The sequence below is a fragment of the Tachypleus tridentatus genome, chromosome 8 (genome assembly GCF_004210375.1).
Source record: "Tachypleus tridentatus isolate NWPU-2018 chromosome 8, ASM421037v1, whole genome shotgun sequence".
NCBI classification, from domain to species: domain Eukaryota; kingdom Metazoa; phylum Arthropoda; class Merostomata; order Xiphosura; family Limulidae; genus Tachypleus; species Tachypleus tridentatus.
The window spans coordinates 132,821,604-132,830,394 of NC_134832.1; the positions used below are offsets into that span (position 1 = coordinate 132,821,604).

Sequence of the window (8,791 nt, forward strand, 5' to 3'; positions counted from 1 at the left end):
CTTATACAAGGAAACATGTCGTGTGGAAGAGTACCAGCGATTGGTATTGACCTCGGAACAACTTACTCTGTGTGGGAGTTTTCCAAAACGGAAAAGTCGAGATCATTGCCAATGATCAGGGTAACAGAACAACGCCAAGTTACGTTGCCTTTACAGATACAGAGCGATTGATTGGAGATGCAGCAAAATCCCAAGTATCTCTGAATCCCGAAAACTCAGTATTTGACGCCAAGAGACTCATCGGCCGTCGGTATGATGATCCAAAGATCCAGCAAGACCTGAAGCACTGGCCTTTCACTGTCGTTAATCAAGACGGTAAGCCAAAAGTGAAAGTTTCATTTAAAGGGGAAAATAAGCTATTCAATCCTGAAGAAATCAGTGCCATGGTTCTAACAAAGATGAAAGAAACCGCTGAAGCCTACCTTGGCCAGCCGGTGAAAGATGCAGTAATCACAGTTCCAGCTTACTTCAATGATTCCCAGAGACAAGCTACCAAGGATGCTGGAGCTATTGCTGGACTTAATGTACTGAGAATTATCAATGAACCAACAGCTGCTGCATTAGCATACGGTCTCGATAAAATCTTCAAGGTGAAAAGCATATCCTCGTATATGATCTAGGAGGTGGGACCTTTGACGTGTCAATACTCACCATTGACGAAGGTTCAATGTTTGAAGTAAGAGCCACTGCTGGTGATACGCATCTGGGTGGTGAGGACTTTGATAACAGGATGGTTAGCCATTTTGTAGAAGAGTTCAAGAGAAAGCACAAAAGGGATCTGCACAAGAGTCCTCGTGCTCTTCGGAGACTGAGAACTGCTTGTGAAAGAGCCAAGCGAACACTGTCCAGCAGTACAGAAGCTTCTATTGAGATTGACGCCCTCTTTGAAGGCATCGACTTCTACAGCAAAATCAGCCGTGCCAGGTTTGAAGAACTGTGTATGGACCTCTTTCGAGGTACACTGGAACCTGTTGAGCGAGCTCTTTCTGATGCCAAGATGGACAAGCATAGGATTAGTGAAATAGTTCTCGTTGGAGGATCCACTCGGATCCCCAAAATCCAGAAGTTGTTAAAGGATTTCTTCAATGGTAAAGATCTATGTATGTCGATCAACCCTGACGAAGCTGTGGCCTATGGAGCTGCAGTCCAGGCAGCCGTGTTGAGTGGTGATACCAGTCATAACATCAAGGACGTGTTACTAGTAGATGTAGCACCTTTGTCTCTTGGTATAGAGACTGCTGGAGGAGTAATGACCAAAATTGTAGAACGAAATTCCAGAATCCCTTGCAAGACCTCACAGGTTTTTACGACCTATTCTGACAACCAACCTGGAGTCACCATCCAGGTATTTGAGGGAGAAAGAGCAATGACTAAAGACAACCATCTGTTGGGGAAGTTTGAACTGATGGGTATACCTCCAGCACATCGTGGTGTGCCTCAGATTGAGGTGACTTTTGATATTGATGCAAACGGCATTCTGCATGTCTCGGCCAAGGATAAGAGCACAGGAAAGGCTGAAAGTATAAGGATCACCAACGAGAAAGGACGACTGTCGAAGGACGAGATTGATAGGATGCTAGCAGACGCTGAAAAGTACCAACAAGAAGACGAAAACAGCGAGAAAGAGTAAGTGCTCGTAATCAGCTAGAGAGTTACGTGTATAGTGTAAAACAGGCAGTCAATGAAAGTGGCGAAAAATTGTCATCTGCTGACAAAGAGAAAGTTAACCAAAAGTGCGAGGACACGATTAGGTGGATAGACAACAACAGCCTAGCAGAGAAGGATGAATTTGAGTATAAACTTAAAGAAGTTCAACAAGAATGTAGTCCTATTATGACCAAACTCCATCAAACAACTGATTCTCGAAATACTTCTAAGAGTTCACGATCTGGTCCAACGGTTGAAGAAGTGGATTAATTGTAGAAAATATAATAAACTGTATATAATGTAAAACTAAAACATGTGATAAATCATATAACACATTTTCGGAACAATATTTTCTCACGTGCTTCATTTTAATTTATTTTCATCAGAATGTATGTATAATATGAAAGTTGTTCTTAATCGTCTTAGCCTAGTCAACGTTATATTTTTATATAAATAAAGCTAGTTTTTGTTAATTACGGTTTTTTCTGGTGCGTTCATATCTTGTAATGTAAGTAGTAAATATGAAGTTTATATCCGTTAATTGTTTTGTTGTTTTTTTATGAGAGGACTGTCACGTTTCATGATGACGTAAGTTTGCCATTTTCCAATTAATTGGGTGATCGGTAAGGATACCAAACAGCTAAAACTTTAGATTAAAATGTGTACAACATCTAACTCCATTTACTTTATAAATCAATTAGACAAAGTAAACACTTGTATTCAATATGGACTAATTTTTCCAATCTGGAAACTTGTAAGCATTTATAATAACGAGTTTGGAACTCCAAGTGACTAAGCGCTAAGTTTCTTTGTTTCAAGTTGAGCACAAAGCTTCACACAATGGGTTATCTGTGCTCTGTCCACCACGGGAATCGAAGCCCAGTTTCTGGCGTTGTAAGTCCGAACACACACTGCTGTGGTGAGGCGGGAGAGGATTGACAAGCACGGAGGCTCGTTACTCTAGAAACCAACTTTCGATTCTCGTGCAGAACGTAGCACAGATAGTGAATAGGGTAACCTCGTGTTTAACAAGAAACAAACAAAATTCGAATTTTGAAACTGTGCAAACGGTTGAGACAAATAATAAACAAAAACTAAATCGTCAACAACTGAATAATTTAGCAGGAAACAATTATCACAATGTAACTTTTATCAGCATGAAACCCGAGTTATCACTTTGAAACCAATAAAAAACAATATCTCTAATAAAGCTCCTACTCGTTTGTTAAATGCTCTGTTTAAATGCACTTTAAAATATTTCTTTCTTTCGCCCAAAAGACTTTCTGTTTGTTTTGAATTTTGCGCAAAGCTACACGAGGGTTATCTGCTCTAGCCGTCCCTAATTTTGCAATGAAAGAAGGCAGCTAGTCATCACCGCCAACTCTTGGGCTGCTCTTTTACCAACGAATAGTGGGAGTGACCGTCACATTATAACAGCTCCACGGCTGATAGGGCGAGCATGTTTGGTGCGACGGGGATTCGAACCCGCGACCCTCGGATTACGAGTCGAAAGGCCTTAACCCATCACGCCGGGACAAGAATTTATGTGTGTACCTTTTCCTAATTTTGAACTGATAGACCAGAGAAGGAAGACAGCTCGTCAACAACACTCGTCTCGCCAACAATTTAGATACTTTTACGAAATAAACAGAACACAAATCATGAACTTTCGAACCGACATATCCTTTCTACTATTACCAGTTTTAGCCCCTATCTGTTACAAATTTTATATTATCGTGTATATTATTACGGCATTTCTCTGAATTATGTTTTTTTCTCAACTATGTTTCTGTGTAAAATAGTCTGTTCTAATACGTAACAAATCTGTAAATACTTCGTGTAGAACATTCATTTTAATACACAAGCTAAGGATTTGATAACTTTTGCTTGTTTTGCAGCCTCCAGCACTAGATGACATGTGACAGTAGAAACCGGGCTGATTTATTTAACAAAATAGTAATAGTAAACAGGAAACAAAGATGTTCATATTTAACACTAAACTTGTTTTCTCATCCTCCTTGGCTTTACTCAATATACTCTTCTTTTAACAGCCCTAAACCTTCATTTTGTGAAAACGTTTCAGTTTTCTCTTCGACCTCAGCGAACCTGAATACTAACATAAGGCTTGCCAATTTTACCCACAACTAAAAACGTTAAACTTCGTATCATCGTACAATATGTACACATAAATATTCAGATTGTGATTTACAAATACGTAGAAGTTCAAGTGATGAGAATGTGCTGTCATCTGTTGTTCGAGAATAAAATTAAACCGTCTTTCTATTAATTCAGTTGTGAAATGAGCGTTCTTTTACCACCTTTCACGAAGTGGAATTATCTTTGTACATACATAGCCTACACATTAAATGACTAAAGTTAAGGCATCCCATACTTTAGAACAAGTTATTTTGAAACTTTCTATGTACTTATATTTCTATGTCGTGGGATTATTTCAACATTTTATAACATCCAGTGGCTGCCGCGGATCCTTTCTTGTATTTAATTTATTGTAGAGTAAATACACTATGGATATATTCATTTTAACACTACCTTCCAATTAATTTATTTTACTTCTTGTTCGTTTGTTTTCTTTAATCATTCTACCGTCTCCAATTTCACTTACATTCCAACTGGCTATTCAAGAAGTATTCGTACTAATTATGAGGTTCCTCTTCGTATTTCAGAAATTAATTATTTTGGACTTCACCAATTTTCTCAATAAAATCATATTTTAATGCAACTGAAGCATTCAGCATGGCATATATTTACCTGCCTCGTTTTCCTTTTATATATATACTAAATGCAGGAAATTGTGCTTCTTTTTATCACTTCTTTATATAAATAAAACCACTAAAAGTGCAATAAAATCTAGAAAGGTATCAATGCTCGTAAGAAAGACATACTGCTCCCTAGCATTCTATCAATACGTAATTACGAGTGGGATCCAACCCTCCTTTAACACTGTGCAAGTTCGGTTCAGATTGATGAAGATATGTTAAAATTTATAAAATCATACGCACGCATGTTCATGATTATTTATATAATCAAATGAATTTGAACTGTATTAAAACTCCACAAGTTATGTACGTAACACTCATTTCTTAAAGAAAGATATCAGTACAGCACATCAACCCCCAAAGCTTACATACAGGGAAACCTGTAAGCTGTGACTCAGAAAACATTTTATGCTGACAGAAACAATATTGAACTAGGACGATGCAAGTTTATTCATTAATATCATGAGAAAATTCTCGCTAACGAAAACCTCACCCAGTGTATTTTTTTAGTTAAGAATAGGAAAACATAATATACATGTCGACCAGTTTCAATACAGAAAAATGTGAAAGGTTACATATTGACAGCCTCATCTCTCAATGACTGGGTAACATTTAACTACCAAATTTTGACAAATGCGGCGTAATAAATTTATTCTCCTATTAAATTATTACTTTTCCATGTTCTTAACATTTTCAAACTCGTAAGGTTAATCAAAATTGCATTTACATGATTTCACCAGTGATGTCTTTTCAGTTGTACATCATTTTACATCTATGCAAGTTCACCAATTTTCCTTCTTCTTATTGGCATTGATTACGAAATGTATTGACACTATATTCCCATTTCAGGCCATTAATAATGGTGAATTATTTGAAATTTTGATACTGTTAAAAGAAAGACGTAAATTTAATGTAAATCAACTATTCAGAATCTTTCTACAATGAAGTGATATTAAAATGCATCGTGTAAAGAATTTAACTAGAAAATTATTTTTGCTGTCTTTAAAGCCTCTGGTAATGCATAATTATTAAGTAATTCACATAGGCTAGAAGATAGAACATGAATACATATTTTGATAAATTTCTTGATACACTTTGAGGTTATGGATAGCTTCACGATTATTCGTTGCATTATCAAATAAAGACGTCATCAGTAGTAACACGTTTCAAGAAAACGTATTTTATCATTAACATTGTAAATGAACATTTTGAATCCAACACTTGATTTTCTAGTGAGAATGCCAGATTTACTCGTATGGTAGAAAAGTGAACATTAAAAACATCACAAAGTTAAACCAGATCAAATCATTAATTTTATAGAATTTGAGTAAACTTTAGGCGAGTACATATACATCTAATGTTTAGTGTAAACCACGTTGCAACTACCCTGCAAGTGTTTTGTGTTATATTTTTTATTCTTACCCTTTATTAAGTTCTTTTCGAAATTTCTTGTTGATATCTTTCACAAGTCTGTTTGTTTTCTCATCTCATTTCCATGCAAGTACTGTGTTTTTTACATCTTAATAAATATAAATTGAAATAACCATGGTTTAGTGGTCAGCCTACTTTCCTTTCTTCTCATCCATTACTAAAATTTTTAAACAGTTCTTTGAAGGCATCATCCACACCATCTGAAATCATTTAAATGCACCTTCCAAAAAATGTCTCATATCCTTTATTGTTGATTTGCTGAAGCATCTAGATAGGCTAACAGACTGACTTTGAATAAGTACTGATATATGATCAGATATGAGTTATTTATTATGCTCCCTGTAGCCAGATTCAAAGAATTCTTGGTAGAGATGTTATCAGTTAAATTACAACACATTAAAATTAATCTAGTTGGTCTATTAATTAGGAACTAGATCCTTCAGAAATAACAGGATTTAAAGTTACAACTGTTGTGATCATTCATATAGTACTTTAGCAAATGAATATTTATCTTGCCACACACATATAGTAATTAACAAGCTTCAAATATGTATTTCGTTTATATTGTTCTACAAAATAATCCAAATGACAACAAGTGACTCTAATTGACATATTTTATTTCTTTGCTTCGATATATACATCTTCAAAACAAAAAACATGTAACTAAATATCTTTCACATTTTAGAATTCTTAAAAGAAAGAAGCCCCATCACCACCACTTAAATAAACCTTCCCTAGAATCTAATAAATAGCTTTACTGTAATTAATATCACCGAGGTTAGTTCCAGGAAGGCATGGAAGTTCCCCACATTAGATCTTAAATTCTATACAGTTTGTTTGTTTGTTTCGGCCAAATTTTTAATTTTACAAGTACTTGCTTGAAATCTGACTAATACAAAGAGCAGGATTGCAAACATTCTGCTCTGGCACATCAGCAACATTAGCAATCAAAGCAGATCAGTTAAAAAATGAAAGTCATTATAACTTAAATTGGAAACAACATACAAAGATGATTACTACTAACCTGTTAGAAACTGTTGTCAAATCTCAATATATAACAGATGCTTTACCATGTACTCGTATATGCAATTATCCGTTGAGGTTAGCTAATGTTGCACACTGTTTATCAATGAAATTACAAAATATGTAAACCTTGGATCAAAGATGGACCATGTGACACCTCTCTCTTTGCATTAAAATATTCTAAAAATGAGCAATACTTGCAAATTAGAATTAGAAAAATTTACGTATAAACTCCAAAATGAAATGTTACTACAAGTTTGAGAAATTTATTTTCATTATTCAAGTTCACATTACTACTCCAACTGACTTTTACCTACCTCAATGTATTACTTCTTTAGATTAAAAGTCAGTTAAGTTGAGGAGTTAAACTGTGATTATATTGCTTACAATTTCAAAAAGCTTTCAGCATCATACTTCTTAAATCACATAAAGCAATAATATGTTTATATATGTATTTATTAAATGTATTCTTGTGCCTCACACACAGTTACCACGTTCAATTCAATTAAAATCAAACAATTAATAAAACTGGTCTTTTTTGCCATTCAAAATACGTAATGATTACATTCCTCACAAATGCAAGTGAAAACGCTGTCTTTGTTGCACACTATGCTGATTGGAGTAATGATTTCCTCCAATTCAGACTTTGGCAGTTCATTAATTTAATTCTTAAAACTAACTTCATGTTAGAACATCTTGAAACATGCCGTCTCACTTCAACCATATTCATCACTAAAAATAAAATGGACTAATAAATTAGTAGAATAAAATATCATTAATGGGCACCAACTAAATCTGGACAGTTTAAAAAGGAACTGGACTACAACACAAGGTTATTTCTAGTAAATTGTGTAACGTAAACAAATGTTTTGACAGCAGAGCTTGCCTCTTCATCACGTTTTCAAGCGTCAACACTTACAAACTTTGAAAAATTAAAAAAGTAAAATATTTGTCTGATTGTTACACTGATATCATATTATACACTATTTTATGGAACTCGCATGCTGTTAGGGAAACACGATCAATAATGTCGTAAAGAAATCACAAGTAATTAGTTGCATAATAGTTTTAAAAGACCATGGAGGTCCGTATGGCCATATAGCTATAGATACAGGTAAATGAATATCACGTACAGGCTTCTTTTCTATTTCACTATATATTTCCTTGCGACATTAAGATGTTCGAGTTTTAATAAACATTTATTTATAGTCACTTTACTCTGATCACAAGTTCTTAATAAAAATAAAAAAAACCAACAGAAACAAGCTCTTTTATCAACTATTTTTTCGAAACACAAAGTTTAATACTAGTTCTAGCTTTACTTTACTTAACACATTATTCGTAAACTCTCAGTGTATATAACACAGCGTAATAGCACGTATGATATGCTAATTTTATATTCGGAACGTATCAGTACTAACTTTTAATCTCATTGTGATGGTGAAAATTTATAAACACCGTAAATTAGGCCTACTTTACGAAATGGAGTAAATGTCGACACTTCGGCAGAAACGTCCATCTCCCGTCTGTAGACCTAATTACTAACCTGCATTTCTATTCAAATCAAATCTTTTGAAGTTAAACACAAATGATCTGTGAAAACTAAACTGTTCGAATTGCATTCCTTCGATAAGGTAAAACATTTGCACGCTACACGTACATTACTTGTCGAGAATTTTCCCGAAGCTACCTCAAGAGGATAGTACACCTACTGTTAGCTAGAAGGAAAGCCGTGATTGGCTAAAGAACACGCGGGAGGGCGCTGTCTAAAAGCATTATGAGTCAACGTTCGAGAAACTTCGAGAAAAGTTACAAAGAATATAAATATTGCGCTCAACGAAAAGTTCGAAAACGTTCTGCAATCGAGTAGTACTTGAAAGAATTTTCGAATTACTTGCTGTTAACAGTTCTGA

At 34.9% G+C, this 8,791-nt stretch overlaps 1 pseudogene; it reads left to right on the plus strand.

The window, feature by feature from the left end:
* LOC143223519 (heat shock protein 70 B2-like) lies at positions 1-2,066 on the plus strand (annotated as a pseudogene).
* Positions 2,067-8,791: the final 6,725 nt, after the last annotated feature.